Consider the following 23,186-nt stretch of genomic DNA (forward strand, 5'->3'; position numbering starts at 1 on the left):
CCCTAAGCCACTGGTATGCTTTGAAGGGCACATTTGGTGCCCTTCTTGCATAAACCATTCTGCACCGTTTCAGGGACCTCCAGTCCCTACTCTGGCACAAAACTGGACAATGGGAAGGGGAGTGACCACTCCCCTCTCCATCACCACCAAAGGAGTGGTGCCCAGAGCTCTTCCAAAGGGTCCCTTGATTCTCCCATCTTGAATACAAGGTGGGCAATAGCTCCTGGGAGCATCTGAGTGGCCAGGTCATGCAAGTGATGTCAAAGCCCCCTCCTGATAGGTAGTCACCTGGCTAAGTGACCACTCCCCCTTCCAGGGCTATTTAGGGTCTCCCTCTTGAGTGGGTCCTCAGATTCAACAAGCAAGACTCCAGAAGGATTACTCTGCATCGTTTACTTCAACTTCTGGCCACTGGAATTGCAACTGGACCCTCCAGGAACTGACAAGCTGCATCCACGACGAAGAGTCTGCTTGCAACATTGTTTCCACGGCTCGCGGGTGGTGGTCTGGAGTGATTCCCTCGGTTCCCTCTGCCAGCTGTCCAACTATGGTGAAGGAAAGCCCTTGCCTTCCCACGCAGGACACTACCCCTGTGCACTGTGTCTATTGCAGCTACCAAGGCTTGTTGGCATATCCTCCAAGGGATCTTCAGACTCTGTGTAGCCCCAGCCCCCAGCACTCTTCCCAGAGACGCGCAGCCCACTCCGTGCTTCTCCAGATGCAATATTCCACAGAACCAGGCAATAAAGACTAACTGATTAACTAAGGAGGCTGAAAAGGGAATTAAACCAGTGATTAAGAAAATGATTGAGCAGGGAATCCTATGAGATATCGTAGATAGTCAAGCAATTCTTCTGTAATGGGAATTAAGAAACAGGGAGGGGAAATGAAGAATTGTTCAAGTCCTCCGAATGATTAACAAAATTATGGTTACTTGCTTTTCTGTAGGACCCGAATCCAGCAGCGATACTGATCAAAACCCCAGCAGAAGCAGAATGGCACAAAGTAGCTGACTTTAGGTAAGCATTCTTTTCACAGTTCCTCTTCACATTTCAATTTTTAAATAAAGTTCTTGTGCGGTGTAGGATCCCACATGGGTACACAGAGAGTCCTTCAATTGTCTCCCAAATTCTTAATAAAGATGAAAATGTAAAATTACCATGTTATTTAATCCTGCTCCAGTACATAGATGATCTTCTGTTGGCATCCAAAACGAAAGAAGAATGGAAACTTGATACCACTTCACTGTAGAACCATTTGGAGGAAAATGGGGATAACTTCTCACCAACAAAAATGCAGCACTGTGAGAAGGAAGTTATCTATCTCAGACACCATACTGAAAAGGGTATATGAAAATTCTCAAAAGAACGTGTTTCAGCAATACTGAATTTGAATCCCACAATCGCCCAAAAGGAGGTTTGGATTTTTCTGGGAATTGATGGTTACTGTCATAAGCAGAGTCCACATTTTTCCCAGATTGTAAAGCTTTTAGAAAGGATGACATGTACTGATGTTCAAGATTCAGCATCATTTGATGACAAGTGTGTTGAATCATTTAAAAAACTGAAGGTTTGAGTGACTCATCTGCACTCAGGATGTCTGACTACAATGTGATTTTTTTATTTGTTCTGTTAAGAAAAAGATGGGGATGCAGTTTTAATACTTGCTTAGAAACTTGGGGAACTCATGCGCCCAATTGCTTATCTTTCAGGAGAATTAGAGCCAATTGCTGCAAGTCTTCCAGGATGTCTAAAATTAGTTCCAGCAGTTTATCTGGGAACATAGCAAAAGAGCAAAGGGGAGGGATTGTGATGAGCCATAATTCAATTGTCTATGTGCCACACTCTGTTGAAATTCTTTTAACAAGAACCAAAACACAGCACATTATAAACAGCAGGTTCACACAGTGTGAAAAAGTGATAATTGGAACAAAGAACAGTTCATTTCAAAGATGTAACATTCAAAATCCAGCTACTCTGCTTCCAATTACAGACATATGTCAAGGCAGGGAAAGTACGGTTTATAACAAACTGGTTCATGACTGCACTGAAGAGACCGAGTTATGCACAAAGTCAAGACCAGATATTAAAGAAACCCCACTAGAGGATTCAGATTTAAAACTATTTATTGATTGTTGCATCCTGTCTGAGACACCATATGAAGGAATGAGAGCTGCTTTTGATGCAGCATGTTCTGTTTCAGAAACTGAGGCATCGTCTAATGTAACATCAGCACAAGTAGCAGAATGCATTACTCTAACAAAAGCTTGCTGCTTGTCAGAAAGTTTAAATGCAACAATCTATACAGAGAGACAGTATGATTTTGGTGCAGTGCATGATTATGGTCAACAATGGTCACAAAGAAGGCTCTTGACATCCTCAGGTGCTCCAATAAAAAACAGCATGTACATATTGGATTTGTTGATCGCAATTAAAAAAACAAAAGTGGCAGCAGTAAATTGTCAAGCCCATAAGGCTGGCAGGGATTTGATCACATTAGGAATTAAACATGCTGACCAAATGGCAAGGGTTTGTGCCATGCAGGAAGGGACAGTGATTCACGAAAATGAAGATGATCATGTTACACAGTGTTCAAACAATGTAAACTGTTTCTTTATGGACTTATTACACATTTCATTAAGTAAGTTATGAGATCGACACAAAGGTGCCCCTTATGATGAAAAGTTAAAATGGATAATATTGAATTTGAAAAAGAATTTCCAGTAAATAACGATCAAGAGTATATTCCACCTGATTAGATGTTACAGCCCATGTGTAAATATTAGCATAATCAAGCTCATGCAGGGAGAGATAGCCTAATTCAACATGTTGCTAACGATGTATGTAATCGCTGTCTAGTGTGGCATCTAAATAATCAAGGTACAATTACTGTTACTGTCATGAATCACACTGGCAAATCAGAGGGCCCATTTATGAGATTGCAAGCAGACTATATTAGGATGCCACTTTGCAATGTCCTTAACTATATCTTGGTAGTATTCAGTTTGTTCTCTAAATGGGTCGAGGCATTTCCTATTAGGAAAGCAGACAGACTTACAGTAGCCAAATTGTTGTTGAGGAAGTTAATACCACGATTTGGCCTCCTGATGTCTGTTAAAACTGATCGTGGCACTCACTTTAAGAATGAAGTAAAACAGTTAATATGTGCAGCTTTTGAGATCAAGCAAAGATTCTACTGCAGTTATCAACCAAAATCCTCTGGTATGGTAGAGAGGATGAATGGTAGCTTCATGAACAAACTGGCAAAGGTCTGGCCTCAACAGGACTGAAGTGGCCTGATGTACTTCCCTTTGTGTTGATGAATAAGATAACTACTCTAAAGAGGAAGACAGGTTTACCTCCTACAGCAATCATTATAGGTACAACAATGAGGCTTGAATATGTACCTTCAGCTGCATTAGTTATTGAAACTAGTATTGTTCTAGTTCACTGCAAAGGTCTTGTGTCAGGGAACAGAGGCAGGGCCAAGTGATTCTAGAGGTAACAATTAGCAGACAGATAAGGCAAGGTGTAAGGAAATGCCTCCTTGGCATGGTTACCTCCTAACTTTTTGCCTTTGCTGATGCTAAGTTATGATTTGAAAGTGTGCTGGGACCCTGCTAACCAGGCCCCAGCACCAGTGTTCTTTCCTAAACTGTAGTTTGGTCTCCACAATTGGCAAAACCCTGGCACTCAGGTAAGTCCCTCGTAACTGGTATCCCTGGTACCAAGGGCCCTGATGCCAGAGAAGGTCTCTAAGGGCTGCAGCATGTCTTATTCCACCATAGGGGCCCCTCACTCAGTACATACACACTTCCTCGCAGCTTGTGTGTGCTGGTGGGGAGAAAATGACTAAGTCGACATGGCACTCCCCTCAGAGTGCCATGCCAACCTCACACTGCCTGTGGCATAGGTAAGTCACCCCTCTAGCAGGCCTTACAGCCCTAAGGCAGGGTGCACTATACCACAGGTGAGGGCATATGTGCATGAGCACTATGCCCCTACAGGGTCTAAGCAAAACATTAGACATTGTAAGTGCAGGGTAGCTATAAGAGTATATGGTCTGGGAGTTTGTCAAACACGAACTTCACAGTTCCATAAGGGCTACAATGAGAACTGGGAAGTTTGGTATCAAACTTCTCTGCACAATAAATGCACACTGATCTCAAAGTGCACTTTCCTTGGCAGGATGAAGCAGACTGGGCACAATGCCCCCTCCAGAACCAGTGGAGAGATGCATTCACTCCCCCAATCCTTGGCAGGATGAAGCATACTGGGCACAATGCCCCCTCCAGAACCAGTGGAACAAAACATCTACTTGAGAGACTGTGGCTTTGAACTCCCCAGGACCAAGCAGTGGGCAAACCACCCACTTGAGAGACTGTGGCTTTGAACTCCCCAGGACCAAGCAGTGGGCAAACCATCCACTTGAGAGACTGTGGATTTGAACTCCCCAGGACCAAGCAGTGGGCAAACCACCCACTGGAGAGACTGTGGCTTTTCACTCCCCAGGACCAAGCAGTGGGCATGGAGCCCCCTCGAGGAGCAGTAGTGTAGTGCCATCTTATGTCTGTGGTGCCCCCCCCTCCCCTTCCCCCTGAGGTGCCTGTGTTTTTTCGACCTGATGCCCCTGCAGTGTTCTCTCCATTTTGAGGCAGGTATCATGTGTGGGCTTCGCCCATGATTTTTGGGACCACTGGTCCACGGACATTTACAAGGGACAGTGTACGGCCTTCTGTACATAATGTGAATATTTGTATATACTGATTTATTTATATTCGATTGCTTTATCTTATTGTTCAAAATATCACTGGTTAAACTCAATTCCTTTTGTCCTTGCGTTCTTCCAGGTGGTAACGGGGTGTATCTGTAATGTTGTTGGATGTGTTAGTGTGTATGGTGTGTGAGGGTGGGGGTGTTGTGTGCCGCGTGTGTGTGTGTAACTGACTTTTACCTCCTCCCTCCCCTGTGTGCTAGGTGCAGTACTCACCATCGTCGCCGCCTTCTTTCTACTTCCTGGTGTATTAGTAGATACACCAACATGGGAAGGACCTGCAGTTCGGGCTCCATGGCGTCCTGGTTCTTCGTTGAGTGTTGGAAGGTGAGTGGTTCACTTTCAGTGTACTGTTTCCGCCATGCTTTTGATGTCGTTGGTACCGCCCCGGAAAAGCTGGCGGATTGGTGTCTTGTAATACGGTGGGCGGTACATTGTCTTCCACCTATCTGTTGGCGGTGACCGCCGCGGTGTTTGTTGCTACCGCCCTGGCAGTCGGAGTGTTAAAGTGGCTGTCTATGTTGGCGGTTTCCGCCGTGGTCGTAATCCCTTTTTGTTTTTTTACCGCTGGCCTGTTGGCGGTGTTACTGCTGCTTTAGCACCGACCGCCAGGGTTGTAATGAGGGCCTAAATGTTCTTTCCTCCCAAAGCACTGTAAGACTTCTCCAAGTGGAGGGAACTGTTTGTTGCAATTGAACCTTCACATGGTATGAAATTTGTGTCTGTACTATTTATGATATTTGTGTCTGTATTACTGAGATGCACATACTCGTTAGAACAGACCCTGTGTCATATTTTCAATGCTGGGCAGGTTTGAAACTGGCTTCTTCTCAAAAAAGTGCACAATCTGCACAACCTAATACTAAAAATCAAGTTGGACCTCCCAAAGTTTACAACAAATAAAGTACATCTGATAATTTTGTATAGGGGAGTTTCTTCGGTTGTCTGACTACCTAAAATATTTCTGACATCTCATTCAGGTTGAGACCTTTATTGCTTTAATGTTTGGATGAGCTGCTACCCCTTTAACATCTTCAGAATATAATGTGTTTATCTTGGAGTGATCATAAATCTATTATGTCTTGCTAGAGATTTTATTCTAATTGTCCTATAGATGATCCCTGTTGAATGCCACCTATTTGTTCTTGAATAATAAGTAAAGAATCAAGAAAGGATTACATGCCCGGTTTAGTCTTTGGGGACGAGCTATGCCCGTCACAAATACCTGTCCCCATATTACAACTGCATTACATTCTATGACTCCCCAATTCCCAGCTCAGGAATCTGCAGCCTCAGATGGCAAACTGTCCAGCAAAAAAAGACACATTTTGCAATCTGAAATCCCAAGATGTGTGGTATTTTTGTAGTAGGCAGAAGATGTACTTGTAACAAATATACCGCTCGGTCACTACTAGGGACTCTGAAAAGTCATTTTCGGTGACTGGGCTGTGTGTACAGCAGAATGCGCCACAGTACAAGAGGGTGTCTGATGCAAGCGAGTGCCTATCTAAAATTGAAAAAACTGCACACTCTGGCACAGACAACCACTATTCCTAAGTTGCACAGGGCAGCAGGCACTGCAGGGAGCTGTTGGAGGAGGGGCTTTTACAATGGAGAGAGGAGGCACAGGAGGGGTTGACAGTGTGGGGAAAGAGAAGTGTTGTTAAGGCTGGAGCTGAGGACTTTGCAGCTGGGGAACTATGTTTGAGTCTTGGTGTCAGCTCAACATCCTATGATTCTGGGAAAATCATTTAGGGCCTCATTACGAGTTTGGCGGTCCATGGACCTTCATGGTGGCAATGGCGGTCCAACTGCCGCCAGGATAGCAGTTGGACTGCCGTATTACGAGTCATTAGGGCCTATGGAGCACCACCAGGCACCACAGACCGCCATGGTCACTAGGCTGCACCAGCAGCCCGGCAGAGCCTGTGTTTCCGCCAGACCAATTAGAAGGTTGTACACCACCAATGAGACCGTAGCGGGCAAACCACCATGTCTCAGACAGCAGAAATGGTCAGTATGAAGGGAGACATTCAACTGCAGGCAGTCTCACTCAGCCAATGCCGCCATGGAGCCCATTGAACATGTCCTGCTGCCTCTGATGGTCCTCAAAGGTGCACAAAATCAACGCCACTGAGTACGCTACCGACCTAACCTAATCATATCACTATGCTTATTAACAGATGGTAGCGCTGTCATACACATCATGGGGGGGAGCACACCACGGGCACTAAGTACACGTCACATCCCGTACATAGTCTGAAACAAACATCAAAACAGACACTTTCACAATATGTCCCATTTGGGCAGCTCAATCGCACTGCACTGCAACATCACACAAAAACACACTGCCACACATCTCTGAGACAGTGAATTCTGCACCACATTCACCCACACATCACCAACTACACACAAACATCACATATACAAAAACAACCCACAGACTAACATTCCACAAAGGCCAGGGACTGCTGTCACATACAACACACAAATGTTTCATGGAACACTGACACCACCACCATGAAACACCCCTACAATGGACACACACATCACAGCACAATGGAATGCACCATGTACAGAGACAATGGGGTGGCACAATTGGGATGGGAGCACCCGAACACTCATGGAAAGAGGCTGCATGGGACACATATCACTTTGCAACTGCCCATAAAAGAACATTTGCAAAGGACATCTTAAGGACAAACAGTACTAGACACAAATGACATGCCCAGCTGCACAATATGGAAGTACAAACCAACAAGCACACACAACTCCAACTGCATTGGACACACCTCTACAGGAACTAGCTGCAAGGGGTAAGCAGACAAATGGACACATGCACAGTCTGATCCTCACAAAGCTAGCACAACTGAACACACTCCATGTCTGCACTAACAAAACTCAAGCTGACACACATCAGATGAACACATAACCCATATCAGGGGACAAGTCTGACATCATACATCCTCACACTGGACAACACAAGATGAAATACTTACCATAACAAACAGTACACAATGCAATGACACCACAATTGCATGTACACACACACACACACACATATATATGTACTCAACATATACCCTGCAAACAACAGCAAATGGAGCTGCAAGCAGGCACAAACGCACACAACAGTAGGCACAAAACACAAGTATTCTGGAACAACAAAAAGGTAGAAAGGGAATTGCAGGACAAATGGACAGTCCATAGAAATGACCCCCAAAGTAGCAATGTTGTGCTAAACTTGACTCCCAACTGCCATTGAACCTCCAAAGAAAGGGGCATGAAGCGCGCAGGCAGGCACCTCAGGGATTATCGGGGATGGTCTTCTTCTTCTTGGGAGAGGTAGGCTTCTTCTTGGGAGGGATGGGCTTCTTCTTGGGAGGGGTAGAGTTATGGGTGCTCGCAGGGGGGCAGGGGAGGCCTTGGAGGTGGAAAAGATGACCTGGGAAATGGGTGGGGTCCTCTTGGGTTTGGTGTGGGGGGTGGAGGGAACAGGGCAAAGGTCAGATCTAACAAAAAAAGTTTTTTTTAGCAACACAGGGATGGCCACCAGAAGGGAGTCGGGATTTGTAGGTTGAGGGAGTGGTCGTATGCTGTGTCGGTGTGGATGTTGTGGGTGCATGCTTATGGGAGGTCTGCATGTGGGTGTCTGTTGGGTGGGTTTGTGTGTGTTGTGTGGGTTTGGGAGGCAGAGGTGCTGGGGGATGCAGTGGTGGGTGGGTGTGTGGCTGTTGAGGTGGTGACTGCAGGTGTGGTGGATGTGTCTGTGGTGTCTGTGGGCGTTGTGCTTGTGGTGGATGTCTGCGGGTCTGCTGGGCTGGTGTCTGCAGGTTTGTGTCACTGACTATTGGTGTGGTGCTTGTGGGTACGTTGGATGTGGTGTGTGTGAAGCTGGGGGCGGGGGTGTCAAGGGAAGCTGCGACTGTTGCTGTGTCTGTAGATGGATGCTGTTTGTGTGCGTGCTGGTGTGTTTTGTGCTGCTTGTGTATGCTCCTTTTGGATTCTGAGGTGGATGTCTGCGGATCGGTTTGTGTGCTTTGGGTAGGTAGTGGGAAGAGGAAGGTGGAGGGGGGGCAGAAGGTGGGGTGGTGACCGGCTGCCGTCAGGGAGGAGGCCAGAGCCTGAAAAGATCTCTGTAGGCCAGCCACTGCACCATAAATGCCTTTCAGGAATGTGTTGGTTTGTTGGAGTTGTGTCGCCAATTCCTAGAAAGCATTCACAATGGCTGTCTGACCCACAGAGATACTTTTCAGGAGGTCAATAGCCTCCTCACTAAGGGCAGCAGGGGTAACTGGCTGGAGCGGAAGTGCCTGCGGCAAAGGAGACGCCCACCCTCTTGGGTGAGCGGGCACAGCCAACTGGGTGGGAAGCAACAGGGAGGGCGGTGATAGAATAGGGGTGGCGGACAAGGATGGTACTGTGGGATACCCCAATGGGTCCACCACCACTAGAGAGTGGCCACTGGAGGAGGAATCTGATGATAAGGATGTTCCGGTCTCTCCCGTGGTACCCCCCTTCCCCTCTGGGCCATTGGGTCCCTCTGTGTCCATGGTGTCTTGACGCAAGGTCCTGTGGAGAGATGCTTCCCCAGTCGGCTCGGACGCATCTCCTTCACTTGCCTGTGCTGATGCTGCATAGACAAAGAGGAATAGGGTCATCACATGACCATGAACACAACTGAAACATGATCTTGATGTCTAGTAGGCCACAGCAACAAACTCCACCCAAGTGGACCACACATGGGCCATACCATATGCATGTATTGCATCTGAACTGGCAACAACTGCCCACAGGAAAATCAGGATCTCAGACAACTCCAATTGCATAGGTGAAATAGTGCAATCACCATAACCAGTCAACCATTTGGAGACAACATCACTCACAAAGTGCTGTCGCATGGAGCAGACCTCAATCACCTGTTGGCATACAAATATAGGTCAATGCAAATACCATTCTCACAGACCCCACACAAGGCCATGCACATGTCCATTTGTCACATTCATCATAACCCTACAATATGAAATGATGCTCCAACTTCAGCCATGTTGATGGCAAAAGTACAATAGCCTGGAAAAGGTTACACGGAAATGCCCATTTCGCACTGGGAAACTACATTTTACACCTCACCAAGTGATTATTGTCCGAGTAGAGTCAGGGAGGTAGTGTCAATGTCATACAGATAGGCCAAATACATGGCATGGAAATGAACACTGCAGACATCATATCCAATATCTCAGGGAGAGATGTGCCAAAAAAACCACACAATGAATCAGCAAGCCACAGGATCATAGCCCCTTATGTCTGGCACACCTATACTTTGAGTGCTTCAGTAGAAGCCATCAGTCCTTTGCATGTTGGAGAGACATGGAAGTAGCAAGGACTTCTATGAGGCTCACAACATTTTGTCCAATGGGAAGCTACATCACCATCCCAATCATGGTCATGCAAAACCAGATGTCTGTTTATGGATGTATGCCTGTACCCAAACACATGTCTAGAACATGACTGCACGTCACTCCATGATGCATACCGACAGTCAGGGTATCCCTTATACATGTGCAGTGCATTTTTCCACATGATGCCACATCAAGCTCAAAGAGTTTCACATTGTGGCTCTGAACCCTAGGTCTCCCTGTCATGTCCCTCATTGCTATTGCAGTAGCACGTGCCAAATAACATGCTATGACAAATGAGGGAATGTATCTGCCAATAAACAGTGGTGACACACTCCTTTATGTGGCACGGCTTGAAATGTAAACCCACTGAAATGTACTATTCCACAAACAGTTTGACATGCACAGATAGGTGAGGGAATACAGACATCATCCCATCAACATAGGCAGATCATCCATGAAACTTCAGCTTACAAATGTTTCCTGAAGAGGAAGGGACACATGCTGACATGTAGGCACGAGGAATGTTGCCAACAGTAATGACACATAATTCATGTCAAATGACATACCTCACCTACCAAGGGAAAGTAGAGATCCATGGATGTACACAAAGAACAATGTAAGCACTGTCAAATGTATGTTGGACACCTCCTAATTACAGACTGCAGTGAGGCGCTAGCAACCATCATACACTGAGAAAACAAGCTTTTGGGTGGCAGATGTCAACATACACTTTTACACAGACACGGCTGGGGACAGTGATCCTTCACCTACTTACCTGAGGACTAGAACACTGAGGAATATGTGGTCTGTTGCTTAAAAATTACATACACTATATGATTGATAACTGTACACAGCCATTTGTGGTCTTTTCAGAGCAAGTGGTGTGAGGATTCCACCCAATTTTTACCTAGGTCCATGCTCCAATAGGCAAGGCACATCAGTATAAAACACATGACATGTCAACACAATCTCTCCTCCACTGTGTGACACATGGCTTATCCATAATAGTCAGAGGGAGCAGTCAGAACCTCACTCAATCACTTGGCAATGGGACAGGCAAGAATATGCAATGTACTCACACCCTTGTGGCAGCTTTGCTGCCCTCAAACGTCTATCAAGCTCTGGATAGGCCACCGCCAGAATGCGGGCCATTAAGGGGAGGCATGGTCTGACGGGTTCCCCGCCCACATTGGGAGGACAGACCAAACTGGGCCTCTGCGATCTTCCGGGTCCCCCCACCTCTTTCTGCAGTGGGCGCCCCGCCAGCTGTGGACCCCCAGGGTCACCACCTTCTTGAGGATGGCTCTCCATATCCTTTTCTTTTGATGGGTGTTGACCTGCATGGATGCAAAAGAGAAATAAAGAGATCAAGGAAACAAGTATCATAAATGGCTCAGTCACATACATGACAGTTACATCAAGATATAACTTTCCCACATTGCCAATACTCCCCAGTTGTGACACATACAGGTGAATAAGTACAAATACATGACTAAAGGCATACATTTCCCAATCTGCAGATCAACCCACTACCCTACTCATGCCCTACAATGAATAGGCAGGCTTACTGACATCTTGTGGGATGTGCCCTAATAATCTGAATGAGACTTGAGCCACTATAAGCCACATCGCACCTCTGCAAGGAAGACTCAACACAGTCGCACTCTGTGATGATGACTCTCTGCATACAGTCCCTACAGGCTACTTGCAGAGTACAAACTCCAAAATCACACATGAGTAACAATGAGAAGACAGGCATGATAGGCACAGAAAGTGTTTACCCTGCCAATGTGTGGACATTTGCAATAAACAATGCAGACTCATGCCATTTCAGGGGGTGGGGCTCTGTGGCATCTACTTGTACCACAGAACACACTCTCGGACATTTCTGTCTATCCTGCAGAGAAGGCATCCCAAAAACAAAGGCATGCACTGACCCGTTTTTGGTATGTGACCAAGCTACAGTCACACATCATGGTCTCCCTGGAATCAACACGTAGGCCCTCATTACAACATTGGTGGTAAAAGCCGCTTACTGCCGTGCAGAAGACCGCCAACACACCACCGCGGCAGCACATCCACCACAGCTATTACGACCCACAGCTCGGAATCCGCCAAAATTCAGACACCCACACAAGTCCGCCACACCAAAGGTCAGTGAAAACAAAACCTCCACCGTCACGCCAACAGAAATACGCCCAAACTATCACGACACACGAATCCACGCGGCGGTCTTTCAACCGCGGTATTCCATTGGCGGTACACACCGCCGCGCTCAAAATACACACACTCTTACAAAACACTACCACATTGGACAAATCGAAATACACACACCTGATACACATACACACACCACTCCCACACACCCAATACAATATAAAACACACACCCACAAACACTTATGACAACATTACCGAGAGAAGGCCAGAGAGAGACACTACAATCCACAACCAAGCATCCACAGGCACAAAATACCATCACCAACAGAACTTCCATGCACCTCACACAACACACCACTACATATCAGCACACCTATCACCACACACACCACCCCACACATCACCCACACCACCCCATGGCAAGGCAAAGACACCCCAGGTTGTCTGAGGAGGAGCTCAGGGTAATGGTGGAGGAAATCGTCCGGGTAGAGCCACAGCTATTCGGAGCACAGGTGCAGCACACCTCCATAGCTAGGAAGATGGAGCTATGGTGAAGAATAGTGGACAGGGTCAACGCAGTGGGACAGCACCCAAGAAATTTGGATGACATCAGGAAGAGGTGGAACGACCTATGGGGGAAGGTGCGTTCCGTGGTCTCAAGACACCACCTTGCGGTTCAGCGGACTGGCGGCGGACCCCCACCTCCTCCCCCACAACTAACAACATGGGAGGAGCAGGTCTTGGCAATTCTGCATCCTGAGGGCCTCGCAGGAGTAGATGGAGGAATGGACTCTGGTAAGTCAAAGCTTAACTATTACATCCCCCCCCTACCTGCATGCCATCACATACCCCCACCCCCACCCCCATTACTCCAACTCCTCACAAATGTCCCAATATCACAAACCACCCATTCCAACACCAAGCCCTGCAAGCGACAAACAAAGCATGGACACCCAGCACCAAAGCATGGCCACTGCACATACCCATACACCCCCCTAAACCATCATCACACAAGGTCACACACAGGAATGCAAGCACTGGGGTACACGGTCACCCACCCATTGCACACCATGCCACACACAGATGAAATAAATATCCTTTTATACCCCTGCAGGACCCCTACCCAACGTCACCGGACAGGAGGGTCCACACATGTCCACACCACAAACAGAAGAGGCCCACAGTGATGACAGCAGCTCTGTCCAACTGGATCTAGAAAACCAGCCCGGCCCATCGGGGACCTCGGGACAGTCGGTTCCCCTCACACAGTCACAGGCCACTACAGACCTTCCCCCTCTGGAAACACCAGCACAGCACCCACCCAGCGGGCCCATACCTCTGTCCCCAGGACACGTCAAGCAGCAGTGTGTCCACCACTACAGGGAACCCAGGCTAACCCACCACCCCAACAGCAACAGGGACCTGGGGGCAGTGGTAGTGGGTACACGGTCCAGGGGACGGAGGCCCAGGAACACAGGGGAACTGGGAGGGCTGCTGTGCGACAAGGGGAGGACAGGCCAAGGGAACCCACTCTCCACAAGGCCCTCGCCTCCATCATGGGACCCTACCACCACTCCCAGGAGAATATGGCAACGGTACTGGCCAAGTTTCAGGAGACCCAGCGGCTGCAGGAGGCACAGTATTTGGGCTTCAGGAAGGAACTCAGAACCATCAATTCCACCCTGGGCACCATCGTAGGGGTGCTGAAGGAAGTACTCAACACCAGGAGGGACACTGTGGCACAACAAGGGGCCCCTGACACTAGTATGGACGATGAACTGCCCACCACCTCCACCGGCGCTAGTGAACAGGACACCGCGCCACAGGAACACCACACCAGCACCCCACCCCCTGCAGAGTGAGAACCACCCCGCAAACGGTCCCTGAGATCCAGGACAAACACAGAGAACGATGCCAAGACCCCCGCCAAGAAATGAGACCACCCTGAATGTCATCTGTCTGTCCCACTTTGTCACCCTGTCCATCCTCAAACTGCCCCAGCTCCACTTCCTATTCCCATTTGGGCAATGCACCTGTGAGACTAATAGACTGGACACTGCCATGGACATTCCTCCACCACCCCCCCTCACCATTTTACAACCCCCTCCAATATTGAGCACTTAAATAAACACCCTTGAAGCACAAAACAATCTGGATTCAGTCTGTGATTTCGAAATTGTGTATTAGCAATTACAGAGACAAAATGCTCTTTCAATTGTAATGTCAACATACCTATGTCACACAGCTGTAGTCCATTAGGAAACAAAGCAGATGTCACACAATGGGACTCACATCTGTGAAATCGTAAGGGAAAGTGACAACTCAGTGACCATACACTGGGTGAAAACAACAGACAGTAGAGAGGTAGTAGTGTTAAAGTACATGTAGTAGGCAGGTCTGTACTCTTACCTGTGTCTCACTGGAAATATTGAAGGATCACCAAGTTCCTGTTGTCCATGTCTTCTTCTTCTGCTTCCTCGTCTTCACTGTCCACAGGCTCCACAGCTGCAACAACACCGCCATCTGGACCATCCTCCTGCAGAAAAGGCACCTGTCGGCGCAAAGCTAAGATGTGAAGCATACAGCAGGCCACAATGATCTGGCACACCTTCTTTGGTGAGTAGAATAGGGATCCACCTGTCATATGGAGGCACCGGAACCTGGCCTTCAGGAGGCCAAAGGTCCGTTCTATAATCCGCCGAGTTCGCCCATGGGCCTCATTGTAGCGTTCCTCTGCCCTTGTCCTGGGATTCCTCACTGGGGTCAGTAGCCATGACAGGTTGGGGTAACCAGAGTCACCTGCAAATGGCGAGGGACAGTTGTTAGACACACACTAACCTGTAGGGATATCCCCAGACCCAGACAACCATTCCCACTGTCTTGCTTCCAGGTGCTCACCTAATAGCCACACACAGTGCCTCTGGAGTTGACCCATCACATAAGGGATTCTGCTATTCCGCAGGATGTAGGCGTCATGCACTGAGCCAGGGAACTTTGCATTCACATGGGAGATGTACTGGTCTGCCAAACACACCATCTGCACATTCATGGAATGATGACTCTTCCGGTTTCTGTATACCTGTTCACTCCGGGGGGTACCAAAGCCACATGTGTCCCATCAATGGCACCTATGATGTTGGGGATATGTCCCAGGGCATAGAAATCACCTTTCACTGTAGGCAAATCCTCCACCTGAGGGAAAACGATGTAGCTCCGCATGTGTTTCAGCAGGGCAGACAACACTCTGGACAACACGTTGGAAAACATAGGCTGGGACATCCCAGATGCTATGGCCACTGTTGTTTGAAATGACCCACTTGCAAGGAAATGGAGTACTGACAGCACCTGCACTTGAGGGGGGATTCCTGTGGGATGGCGGATAGCTGACATCAGGTCTGGCTCCAGCTGGGTACACAGTTCATGGATTGTGGCACGGTCAAGCCTGTAGGTGATGATCACATGTCTTTCCTCCAATGTCGACAGCGGTCTGTACACCGGAGGATGCCGCCATCTCCTCACATGTCCCCGCGGACGGTGCCTATGAATGACAACAGCGAGCACAGAGTCAACCAACTTAGAGGTACGTACCCACAGCTTACACAGAACACGAATCATAATCCGAAAAGTGGCCTGTATGTGTGTTAAGGCTAGGCCTAGGTATGTGTGACGCAGTTAAAAATTAAGCCATGTGGCCCCCTGAAATGGCGGCTGCCTGACCTCTAAAGTGGGACAATGGGATGTGAGGTAACTGCGCTGGCGTTGTACACCGTTGCGGTAGGCGGTCGGAGACCGCAGCGCAATGCTGCATTGGTTAACATTGGACCCTATGGGTCCCAGGAGCCAATGACGATGTACGCCGGCGGTGACGGTACGCACCGCCGCGGACGTGACCGCCATTTTCTATCTGTTCAATCACTCGATACCTGATCTTCGAAAGGAGAGGACCTACACTGCAAGTGCTGCTGTGACCTCGGTCTGGAAGAGACAATGGCTCGAGTGTCTGGGGAAAGGGCCCCTGCCTTCACATCGGAGGAGTTAGAGAGATTGGTGGATGGGGTCCTCCCCCAGTACACACTACTCTACGGTCCTCCAGACAAACAGGTAAGTACACTGGGAGCATGCTGTATGGGCTATGCCTGTGTGGAGTGGGGTGGATGAAAGATGGGGAGGGGGATTGAGGCGTACCATGAAATGACAATGAATGCATGTGCCACATGGCAAGGTTAGGGATGGGGGCCAATGACTGTGACAGTGCAGTTGGTAATCAAATTTCTCTTCCCCCTGTACAAATCATGTAGGTCAGCTCCCACCAGAAAAAATATATTTGGCGTGCCATCGCCAAGGACGTCCGGACCCTGGGGGTCTACCACAGACGGAGCACCCACTGCCAGAAAAGATGGGAGGACTTTCGCCGCTGGAGCAAGAAGACGGCGGAGGCTCAGCTGGGGATGGCCTCCCAACGTGGGAGGGGTGCCCGTCGCACCATAACCCCCCTATTGATCAGGATCCTGGCGGTGGCGTACCCGGAGTTGGATGGGTGCATGAGGGCATCACAGGAGCCACAAGGGGGTGAGTACACTCTCATCCTGCTAATTTTGCGCGCAGTGGAGGTGTCTGGGTGGGGGAGGTGGGCTGTGGGTTTCCCTAGGCCAGGGCGAGTTTAGTAGGCAAGGTCCCTCCGTAAAGCAGGCCATGTGGCACCCCACCCCACTTCAGTAGAGTGCCGAGTACACCTGGTAATGCCCCTGTGTCATCCATGTGTGCAGATGTCGTCCATAGCCTTGTAGGCCATGTCCCAGGGATTGAACAGTGGAGCCCAGGAGCACTGCGTAGTGTAGGGGGCTTTTGGGTCTGTCGTGTCCGCCAACGGTAGCGGTAATGCATGCACTGAACAGGTCTTTCTTCTGTCGTCCCCCCCTTTTTGTGGTCTCCCTGTTCTTGTGTGGATTAGCATCATCAGGCGGAGGAGCAATGGCACCGGAGCAGGAGGGAGCTGCATGCCACATGGCCCTGGAGGGCGAAACTACGGACTCGGAGTTCACCAGTGGGACGGAGGGCGAGGGGAGCTCCACGGCGGGGATAGGAGCTGACACCAGTGACACAGACTCGTCCTCTGATGGGAGCTCCCTTGTGGTGGCGGCACCATCTGTGCCCCCCGCTTCTACAGGTACAGCCGCCATCCCCCCTACCAGCACCACCCTCCCAGCAGCCCCTCAGCCTTTGCACCGTGCCCATTCACCCAGGAGGGTGGGCATCACCTTTGCCCCAGGCACCTCAGGCCCTGCCCCAGTCACCCCTGCTGCCCTCAGTGAGGGGGCCATTGACCTCCTCAGGTCCCTCACTGTTGGGCAGTCTACCATTTTGAATGCCATCCAGGGTGTAGAAAGGCAGTTGCAACAAACCAATGCATTCCTGGAGGGCATTCATTCTGGTCAGGCGGCCCTTCATCGCGCTTTTCAGACGCTGGCCTCAGCACTGATGGCAGCCATTGTCCCCGTCTCTAGCCTCCCCCTCCAACTTCCTCCACCCAGACCCAATCCCCTGTACCCCAGCCTATCACAAACACACCTTCAGACCAGCATGCACACACGTCAACACAGAAGGGAAGCTCAGGCAAACATAAGCACCACACATCCCACAGGCACTCACGCAAGGATCAGACACATGCAGACACACCAACATCCACTGCCTCCACTGTGTCCCCCTCCTCCTTGTCTCCCTCCTCCCTCCCAGTCTCGTCTACACTCACACCTGCATGCACTACATCTACAGCCACTACTGCCATCACCAGCACACACACCACCACACCCCGCTCACGTGCAGTCACCACCCCCACTACCATTCACACGTCCCCTGTGTCCTCTCCCAGTGTGTCTGTGACGCCACCTCCCAAGATACACAAACGCAGGCACACACCCACCCAACAGCCATCCACCTCACGACAGCCTCCAGCGCATGTACCTTCACCCAAAGTCACCAAACGAACACCTCCTACAACCACAACCTCTTCCTCCACTCCCAAACCCCCTCCAGCTACCCGTCCCAGTGTCTCCCAAAAACTTTTCCTGTCCAACCTTGACCTCTTTCCCACACCTCCCCCACCCCGTCTGTCTCCTAGGTCCCGACTCTCCAGGTCCCAACCTAGCACCTCAGCCACAATATCTCCGGGACCAGTGGTGCCTGTAGTCACCGGAATCTAGAGTGCACCGGCCACCAGGGCAGCCAGTGTGGCACAGAGCCACAGCACGGACAGTCCCCCACCTGTCAAGCATCAGAAGTCGGCCAGTGCCCGGCGGGAGAGGGGGAAGACTCCAGCCACCAAAGCCGCTCCCAGGGGTCCCGGTGGGAGTGTGGAGTCAGCTGCGACACCTTTCAAGGTGGGGAAGGGCCACAAGAAACCCGGCAAGGCTGGGAAGAGCAGCACGGCGGAGAAGACCGCCATCATCCCCGCTGCCCAGGAGGCCACCGCCATCATCCCCTCTGCCCAGGAGGCCACCGGCAGCACCTGCCCTGCTGCCCGGGAGGCCACCGCCATCATCCACGCTGCCCAGGAGGCCAGCACCAGCCCTGCTGCCTAAGAGGCCACCGCCAGCACAAGCCCCGCTGAGCGAGAGAGGACCGCCAGCACAAGCCCCGCTGGGCTAGGGAGGACCGCCAGCACAAGCCCCGCTGGGCTAGAGAGGACCGCCAGCACAAGCCCCGCTGGGCTAGAGAGGACCGCCAGCACAAGCCCCGCTGAGCGAGAGAGGACCGCCAGCACAAGCCCCGCTGGGCTAGAGAGGACCGTCAGCACAAGCCCCGCTTGGCTAGTGAGGACCGCCAGCACAAGCCCCGCTGAGCGAGAGAGGACCGCCAGCACAAGCCCTGCTGGGCTAGAGAGGACCGCCAGCACAAGCCCGCTGGGCTAGAGAGGACCGCCAGCACAAGCCCCGCTGGGCTAGAGAGGACCGCCAGCACAAGCCCTGCTTGGCTAGAGAGGACCGCCAGCACAAGCCCCGCTGAGCGAGAGAGGACTGCCAGCACAAGCCCCGCTGGGCTAGAGAGGACCGCCAGCACAAGCCCTGCTGGGCTAGAGAGGACCGCCAGCAGATGAGTCATTGCAGAGGAACCCACCGCCACAAGCACCGCTGAACAGGGAACCGCCGCTACAAGCACCGCTGAACAGGGCACCGCCGCTACAAGCACCGCTGAACAGGGCGCCGCTGCTACAAGCACCGCTGAACAGGGCACCGCCGCCTCAAGCACCGCTGAACAGGGCACCGCCGCTACAAGCACCGCTGAACAGGGCACCGCCGCCTCAAGCACCGCTGAACAGGGCACCGCCGCCTCAAGCACCGCTGAACAGGGCACCGCCGCCTCAAGCACCGCTGAACAGGGCACCGCCGCCACAAGCACCGCTGAACAGGGCACCGCCGCTACAAGCATCGCTGGGCCATGAGCGCCAAGGGCACTGACGCTACTGAGTCCGTCACGAGCAGGATGAAGCACTCTGGGCACAATGCCCCCTCCAGAACCAGTGGAGACTGTCATCCACTACCTCTGTCCTTAGCAGGATGAACCACTGTGGGCACAATGCCCCCTCCAGAACCAGTGGAGACTGTCATCCACTACCTCTGTCCTTAGCAGGATGAAGCACTCTGGGCACAATGCACCCTCCAGAACCAGTGGAGACTGTTATCCACTTGAGAGACTGTGGCTTTGCACTCCCCAGGATATAGCAGTGGGTAACCCACCCATTGTAGAGACTTGAGAGACTGTGGCTTTGCACTCCCCAGGATGGAACAGTGGGCAACCCACCCACTGGAGAGACTTGAGAGACTGTGGCTTTGCACTCCCCAGGATGGAACAGTGGGCAACCCACCCACTGTAGAGACTTGAGAGACAGTGGCTTTGCACTCCCCAGGATAGAACAGTGGGCAAACCACCCACTGTAGAGACTTGAGAGACTGTGGCTTTGCACTCCCCAGGATGGAACAGTGGGCAACCCACCCACCTTAGAGACTTGAGATAGTGGCTTTGCACTCCCCAGGATGGAACAGTGGGCAACCCACCCACTGGAGAGACTTGAGAGACTGTGGCTTTGCACTCCCCAGGATGCAGCAGTGGGCAAACCACCCACTGAAAAGACTTGAGAGACTGTGGCTTTGCACTCCCCAGGATAGAACAGTGGGCAAACCACCCACTGTAGAGACTTGAGAGACTGTGGCTTTGCACTCCCCAGGATGGAACAGTGGGCAACCCACCCACCTTAGAGACTTGAGATAGTGGCTTTGCACTCCCCAGGATGCAGCAGTGGGCAACCCACCATCTGAAAAGACTTGAGAGACTGTGGCTTTGCACTCCCCAGGATTGAACAGTGGGCATGTGGCCCCCTTGTGGATTTTGCGTCGTGCACTCAACTGGCTGAGGTGCCCCCCCTTTACCTCCCCCTGAGGTGCCTGTTTTCTTGCTCTCTGATGCCCCTGCAGTGATCTCTCCGTCATGGTCGGGGATCTTGTGTGGGCCTAGCCCATACCGTGTGGGCCCTGTGTTCCACGGACTCAATTGGAGCACTACCTGGACTACTAGCTTGGTGTATATATTGTTTATAGTGTATATATATATTTTTGCGTACTTGATTTTAATATATTACAATGGTTACACTCATTTCCTTTTGTCTTTGCATTCTTCCGGGGGATTTGGGGGGGTGTAACTAATGTATCATGCTGTATTGGTGTGTGTGTTGTAGTGGGTGAGGGTGGGGGTGGGGGTGTTGCATGTGTGAGTCCCTGTTTTTCCCTCCCCTCTCCCCCCTCCCTTGTGTCGTAGGTGCAGTACTCACCGTTGTCTTCGCCGGCGGCGTTCGTGCTCCTGGTAGAGGAGCAAGAAGATAAGGGCTGGCAGGATGTGCAGCTCTGGTTCCATGGCGTCCGGATTCCTCGTGGGGTGTGTAGAGGTGAGCGTTTTCCCTTCGAAGTCCTGTTTCCGCCATGTTTTTGTTCGCAGTGAATCCGCCCCAGAAAAGGTGGCGGATTGGTAGGTTGTGATACTGTGGGCGGTACATTGTCCTCCACCTGTCTGTTGGCGGTGACCGCCGCGCTGTTTGTTTGTACCGCCGTGGCGGTCGGAGTGTTAAAATGGCTGTCTTTGTTGGCGGTTTCCGCCACTGTCGTAATTCCATGTTTTTTACCGCCGGCCTGTTGGCGGTCTTACCGCCGCTTTTACACCGTCCGCCAGGGTTGTAATGACCACCATAGTCTGCACTGCAGAACTGTCATTTATGCAATAAGCCTGCACAGGACAATGTGACCTGTGTGAAGGAAACAACAGGGAGTAAGGGGCCTGTCAGGAGTCAGCGACACACACTGAGAATGACACCAAGTGCACATGTGGACTAGATCAGTAACTTACCTCTGGGCCCAATCCCAATCTCAGCAAAGGAATGAGGCATTCTGGGCAGCATCTTAGAACAGAACCTCGTATTTGCCACATCACAGGATCTGCTGGTGTACAGGGAGTAGGCATAGTGCCAAAGTTGCATAGCCACAGAGACCCCACCCCAGCCTACACTATGACCAATGCTGGGCGATACATGTGACAGGCCCTGGTCGCTACAGTATGAGAGGTTAGAACATACATAACATCCTGTTTCAATCATCTCCATGCATAACAGTACATCATGTAGCCACCAGCAAACTCGCATTTGGTGTGTATGGAAACCTGGACGGTAGCAACAGTGATGACATGCCTTACAAACAACAGTCTAGCAAGGGTAGATGTGTTAATAAATATCTGTGGCAACATACACACAGCTCACATTACTCACAACTGACACATACAAGATGCATACTCAGCTCATGCTGGCATGCACGTACATGTAGCCTCACATATGCAACCTTATTGAGGAAAGAGATGTCAGTGGATGACTGCAATGTCACCTCACCTAGTTATGTGCATCCAAAACAAGGTGGATTATGGAACACAATAAACACACACCACAATGTGACTTAAGTCAACATGTGACACTGGCCACCAATACTTGCACATTCAGTCTCCCAGTGATGGCACAAAGACCACACCTACTGACACATGAGTACTCGATTTGCCACAGATGGTAATATTCTAGCCTGTGAGGAGGGAAAGGATGGTTAAGTACAGAGAAAACTGTGCACATATAACACTTACCTTCTCCTCTGGTGCACCACAAAGCTGTTTATAAAGGGGTAGGACCTCAGTCAACAGCTTCTCCAACTCCTCTGGTGAGAAGGCAGGGGCCCTGCCAACTGCTGGATGTGGCATGTTTGCTCCTAGAGGCGGTACACAGCAGCTCGTTAGTGGAGGTCTTGCTGGTAGCAGTGTCAGGAATCAAGTGATGGATTTTGTAGAATATGGCGGTCACGTCCACGGTCGTCATCGCCGGCAGACACAGCCATTGGGCCGCAAACGTCACTGGCAACAACTTTAGCCTATGGCTGTGTTCGCAGCAGGTGCAACCGCCATGACAACTTCCACCGGCGGTCGTGGGTAGTTCCTAATGTCCAATGAAGTAGGCCAGGCATTCGCCATTTTAGTAGCCTGAAATGCAGGATTGGGTTATGAACACATAAGAACTTTTTATTTTTTTGCATAAATACATGCCCATCTTGTCTTGTCATGTAGGTCCTACTACTCAAACACAATTGCTGTATGTGGCAGGGCACAGATGCTAAATCACAGTGGGGCACAGTCTACCCCCATTAAAGGTCATTTTTGTGCTTGGGACATCCAGTCACATTCCATGGGACATTTGTGATGCACATTTTGGATTTGGGTCAAGTTACATGTGTTCTACACATTTGTGGCAAACTAAGAGGGTAACATGAACTTTGTGATGTGT

This window comes from Pleurodeles waltl, chromosome 9, assembly GCF_031143425.1.
Source record: "Pleurodeles waltl isolate 20211129_DDA chromosome 9, aPleWal1.hap1.20221129, whole genome shotgun sequence".
Classification (NCBI taxonomy): domain Eukaryota; kingdom Metazoa; phylum Chordata; class Amphibia; order Caudata; family Salamandridae; genus Pleurodeles; species Pleurodeles waltl.